This window comes from Chenopodium quinoa, unplaced genomic scaffold (genome assembly GCF_001683475.1).
Source record: "Chenopodium quinoa cultivar QQ74 unplaced genomic scaffold, ASM168347v1, whole genome shotgun sequence".
Taxonomy (NCBI): Eukaryota; Viridiplantae; Streptophyta; class Magnoliopsida; order Caryophyllales; family Amaranthaceae; genus Chenopodium; species Chenopodium quinoa.
Genome location: NW_018742218.1, coordinates 25,337 through 31,670, shown reverse-complemented (window position 1 = coordinate 31,670; position 6,334 = coordinate 25,337).

Sequence of the window (6,334 nt, the reverse complement as noted above, 5' to 3'; positions counted from 1 at the left end):
GATTCAATTTGCTTTGTTTGAATGTGTTTGACTTTCATTTGATTTTATTAGCTTTGTTGAATGTCTTTGACTTTCATTTGATTCAATTAGCTTTGTTTAAATGTGTTTGACTTTCATTTGATTCAATTAGCTTTGTAGAATGTATTTTACTTTTATTTGATTTAATTAGCTTTGTTTGAATGTTTTTGACTCTCATTTAATTCAAATAGCTTTGTTTGAATGTGTTTCACTTTTATTTGATTCAATTAGCTTTGTAGAACGTATTTGACTTTAACTTGATTCAAATAGCTTTGTTTGAATGTGTTTGACTTTCATTTGATTCAATTAGATTAGTAGAATGTATTTGACTTTCATTTGATTCAAATAGCTTTATTTGAATGTGTTTGACTTTCATTTTATTCAATTAGCTTTGTAGAATGTATTTGACTTTTATTTGATTTAATTAGCTTTGTTTGAACATGTTTGACTCTCATTTGATTCAAATAGCTTTGGTTGAATGTGTTTGAGTTTCATTTGATTCAATTAGCTTTGTAGAATGTATTTGACTTTCATTTTATTCAAATAGCTTTGTTTGAATGTGATTGAATTTCATTTGATTCAATTAGCTTTGTAGAATGCATTTCACTTTCATTTGATTTAAATAACTTTGTTTCAATGCGTTTGACTTTCATTTGATTCAATAAGCTTTGTAGAATTTATTTGACTTTCATTTGATTCAAATAGCTTTATTTGAATGTGTTTGACTTTCATTTGATTCAATTAGCTTTGTAGAATGTATTTGACATTCATTTAATTAAAATAGCTTTGTTTGAATGTGTTTGACTTTCATTTGATTCAAATAGCTTTATTTGAATGTGTTTGACTTTCATTTGATTCAATTAGCTTTGTAGAATGTATTTGACTTTCATTTGATTCAATTAGCTTTGTTTGAATGAGTTTGACTTTCATTTGATTCAATTAGCTTTGTAGAATGTATTTGACTCTCATTTGATTCAAATGTCTTTGTTTGAATGCGTTTAACTTTCATTTGATTCAATTATCTTTGTAAAATGCATTTCACTTTCATTTGATTTAAATAACTTTGTTTCAATGCGTTTGACTTTCATTTGATTCAAATAGCTTTATTTTAATGTGTTTGACTTTCATTTGATACAATTAGCTTTGTTGAACGTATTTGACATTCATTTGATTCAATTAGCTTTGTTTGAATGAGTTTGACTTTCATTTGATTCAATTAGATTTGTAGAATGTATTTGACTCTCATTTGATTCAAATAGCTTTGTTTGAATGCGTTTAACTTTCATTTGATTCAATTAGCCTTGTAGAATGCATTTCACTTTCATTTGATTTAAATAACTTTGTTTCAATGCGTTTGACTTTCATTTTATTCAAATAGCTTTATTTTAATGTGTTTAACTTTCATTTGATACAATTAGCTTTGTTGAACGTATTTGACATTCATTTGATTAAAATAGCTTTGTTTGAATGTGTTTGACTTTCATTTGATTCAATTTGCTTTGTTTGAATGTGTTTGACTTTCATTTGATTGTATTAGCTTTGTTGAATGTCTTTGACTTTCATTTGATTCAATTAGCTTTGTTTAAATGTGTTTGACTTTCATTTGATTCAATTAGCTTTGTAGAATGTATTTTACTTTTATTTTATTTAATTAGCTTTGTTTGAATGTTTTTGACTCTCATTTAATTCAAATAGCTTTGTTTGAATGTGTTTCACTTTTATTTGATTCAATTAGCTTTGTAGAACGTATTTGACTTTAATTTGATTCAAATAGCTTTGTTTGAATGTGTTTGACTTTCATTTGATCCAATTAGCTTAGTAGAATGTATTTGACTTTCATTTGATTCAAATAGCTTTGTTTGAATGTTTTTTACTTTCATTTGATTCAATTAGCTTTGTAGAATGTATTTGACTTTTATTTGATTTAATTAGCTTTGTTTGAACATGTTTGACTCTCATTTGATTCAAATAGCTTTGTTTGAATGTGTTTGAGTTTCATTTGATTCAATTAGCTTTGTAGAATGTATTTGACTTTCATTTTATTCAAATAGCTTTGTTTGAATGTGATTGAATTTCATTTGATTCAATTTGCTTTGTAGATTGCATTTCACTTTCATTTGATTTATATAGCTTTGTTTGAATGTGTTTGACTTTCATTTAAATTAAAAAGCTTTTTTTGAATGTGTTTGAATTTTATTTGATTTAAAAGGCTTTGTTTGAATGTGTTTGACTTTCATTTGATTCAATTAGTTTTGTAGAATGTATTTTACTTTTATTTGATATAATTAGCTTTGTTTGAATTTATTTGACTCTCCTTTGATTCAAATAGCTTTGTTTGAATGTGTTTGATTTTCATTTGATTCAATTAGCTTTGTAGAATGTATTTGACTTTCATTTGATTCAAATAGCTTTATTTGAATGTGTTTGACTTTCATTTGATTCAATTAGCTTTATAGAATGTATCTGACTTTCATTTGATTCAAATAGATTTATTTGAATGTGTTTGACTTTCATTTGATTCAATTAGCTTTGTAGAATGTATTTGACTTTCATTTGATTCGAAATCTTTGTTTGAATGTGTTTGACTTTCATTTGATTCAATTAGCTTTGTAGAATGTATTAGACTTTTATTTGATTTAATTAGCTTTGTTTGAATATATTTGACTCTCATTTGAATTAAATAGCTTTGTTTGAATGTGTTTGCTTTCATTTGATTCAATTAGCTTTGTAGAATGTATTTGACTTTTATTTGATTGAAATAGCTTTATTTGAATGTGTTTGACTTTCATTTGATTCAAATAACTTTGTTTGAATGTGTTTGACTTTCATTTGATCCAATTAGCTTAGTAGAATGTATTTGACTTTCATTTGATTCAAATATCTTTGTTTGAATGTTTTTGACTTTCATTTGATTCAATTAGCTTTGTAGAATGTATTTGACTCTCGTTTGATTCAAATAGCTTTGTTTGAATGCGTTTAACTTTCATTTGATTCAATTAGCTTTGTAGAATGCATTTCACTTTCATTTGATTTAAATAACTTTGTTTCAATGCGTTTGACTTTCATTTGATTCAAATAGCTTTATTTTAATGCGTTTGACTTTCATTTGATACAATTAGCTTTGTTGAACGTATTTGACATTCATTTGATTAAAATAGCTTTGTTTGAATGTGTTTGACTTTCATTTGATTCAATTTGCTTTGTTTGAATGTGTTTGACTTTCATTTGATTCTATTAGCTTTGTTGATTGTATTTGACTTTCATTTGATTCAATTAGCTTTGTTTGAATGTGTTTGACTTTCATTTGATTCAATTAGCTTTGTAAAATGTATTTGACTTTTATTTGATTTAATTAGCTTTGTTTGAATGTTTTTGACTCTCATTTAATTCAAATAACTTTGTTTGAATGTGTTTCACTTTTATTTGATTCAATTAGCTTTGTAGAACGTATTTGACTTTCATTTGATTCAAATAGCTTTGTTTGAATGTATTTGACTTTCATTTGATCCAATTAGCTTAGTAGAATGTATTGAACATTCATTTGATTCAAATATCTTTGTTTGAATGTTTTTGACTTTCATTTGATTCAATTAGCTTTGTAGAATGTATTTGACTTTCATTTGATTCGAAATCTTTGTTTGAATGTGTTTGACTTTCATTTGATTCAATTAGCTATGTTTGAATGTGTTTGACTTTAATTTAATTCAATTAGCTTTGTAGAATGTATTAGACTTTTATTTGATTTAAATAGCTTTGTTTGAATATATTTGACTCTCATTTGATTCAAATAGCTTTGTTTGAATGTGTTTGACTTTCATTTTATTCAATTAGCTTTGTAGAATGTATTTGACTTTCATTTGATTCAAATAACTTTATTTGAATGTGTTTGACTTTCATTTGATTCAATTAGCTTTGTAGAATGTATTTGACATTCATTTATTTAAAATAGCTTTGTTTGAATGTGTTTGATTTTCATTTGATTCAAATAGCTTTATTTGAATGTATTTGACTTTCATTTGATTCAATTAGCTTTGTAGAATGTATTTGACTTTCATTTGATTCAATTAGCTTTGTTTGAATGAGTTTGACTTTCATTTGATTCAATTAGCTTTGTAGAATGTATTTGACTCTCATTTGATTCAAATAGCTTTGTTTGAATGCGTTTAACTTTCATTTGATTCAATTAGCTTTGTAGAATGCATTTCACTTTCATTTGATTTAAATAACTTTGTTTCAATGCGTTTGACTTTCATTTGATTCAAATTGCTTTATTTGAATGTGTTTGACTTTCATTTGATACAATTGGCTTTGTTGAACGTATTTGACATTCATTTTATTAAAATAGCTTTGTTTGAATGTGTTTGACTTTCATTTGATTCAGTTTGCTTTGTTTGAATGTGTTTGACTTTCATTTGATTCTATTAGCTTTGTTGAATGTATTTGACTTTCATTTGATTCAATTAGCTTTGTTTGAATGTGTTTGACTTTCATTTGATTCAATTAGCTTTGTAGAATGTATTTGACTTTTATTTGATTTAATTAGCTTTGTTTGAATGTTTTCGACTCTCATTTAATTCGAATAGCTTTGTTTGAATGTGTTTCACTTTTATTTGATTCAATTAGCTTTATAGAACGTATTTGACTTTCATTTGATTCCAATAGCTTTGTTTGAATGTGTTTGACTTTCATTTGATCCAATTGGCTTAGTAGAATGTATTTGACTTTCATTTGATTCAAATAGCTTTGTTTGAATGTTTTTTACTTTCATTTGATTCAATTAGCTTTGTAGAATGTATTTGACTTTTATTTGATTTAATTAGCTTTGTTTGAACATGTTTGACTCTCATTTGATTCAAATAGCTTTGTTTGAATGTGTTTGAGTTTCATTTGATTCAATTAGCTTTGTAGAATGTATTTGACTTTCATTTTATTCAAATAGCTTTGTTTGAATGTGATTGAATTTCATTTGATTCAATTTGCTTTGTAGATTGCATTTCACTTTCATTTGATTTATATAGCTTTGTTTGAATGTGTTTGACTTTCATTTAAATTAAAAAGCTTTTTTTGAATGTGTTTGAATTTTATTTGATTTAAAAGGCTTTGTTTGAATGTGTTTGACTTTCATTTGATTCAATTAGTTTTGTAGAATGTATTTTACTTTTATTTGATTTAATTAGCTTTGTTTGAATTTATTTGACTCTCCTTTGATTCAAATAGCTTTGTTTGAATGTGTTTGATTTTCATTTGATTCAATTAGCTTTGTAGAATGTATTTGACTTTCATTTGATTCAAATAGCTTTATTTGAATGTGTTTGACTTTCATTTGATTCAATTAGCTTTATAGAATGTATCTGACTTTCATTTGATTCAAATAGATTTATTTGAATGTGTTTGACTTTCATTTGATTCAATTAGCTTTGTAGAATGTATTTGACTTTCATTTGATTCGAAATCTTTGTTTGAATGTGTTTGACTTTCATTTGATTCAATTAGTTTTGTAGAATGTATTTTACTTTTATTTGATATAATTAGCTTTGTTTGAATTTATTTGACTCTCCTTTGATTCAAATAGCTTTGTTTGAATGTGTTTGATTTTCATTTGATTCAATTAGCTTTGTAGAATGTATTTGACTTTCATTTGATTCAAATAGCTTTATTTGAATGTGTTTGACTTTCATTTGATCCAATTGGCTTAGTAGAATGTATTTGACTTTCATTTGATTCAAATAGCTTTGTTTGAATGTTTTTTACTTTCATTTGATTCAATTAGCTTTGTAGAATGTATTTGACTTTTATTTGATTTAATTAGCTTTGTTTGAACATGTTTGACTCTCATTTGATTCAAATAGCTTTGTTTGAATGTGTTTGAGTTTCATTTGATTCAATTAGCTTTGTAGAATGTATTTGACTTTCATTTTATTCAAATAGCTTTGTTTGAATGTGATTGAATTTCATTTGATTCAATTTGCTTTGTAGATTGCATTTCACTTTCATTTGATTTATATAGCTTTGTTTGAATGTGTTTGACTTTCATTTAAATTAAAAAGCTTTTTTTTGAATGTGTTTGAATTTTATTTGATTTAAAAGGCTTTGTTTGAATGTGTTTGACTTTCATTTGATTCAATTAGTTTTGTAGAATGTATTTTACTTTTATTTGATTTAATTAGCTTTGTTTGAATTTATTTGACTCTCCTTTGATTCAAATAGCTTTGTTTGAATGTGTTTGATTTTCATTTGATTCAATTAGCTTTGTAGAATGTATTTGACTTTCATTTGATTCAAATAGCTTTATTTGAATGTGTTTGACTTTCATTTG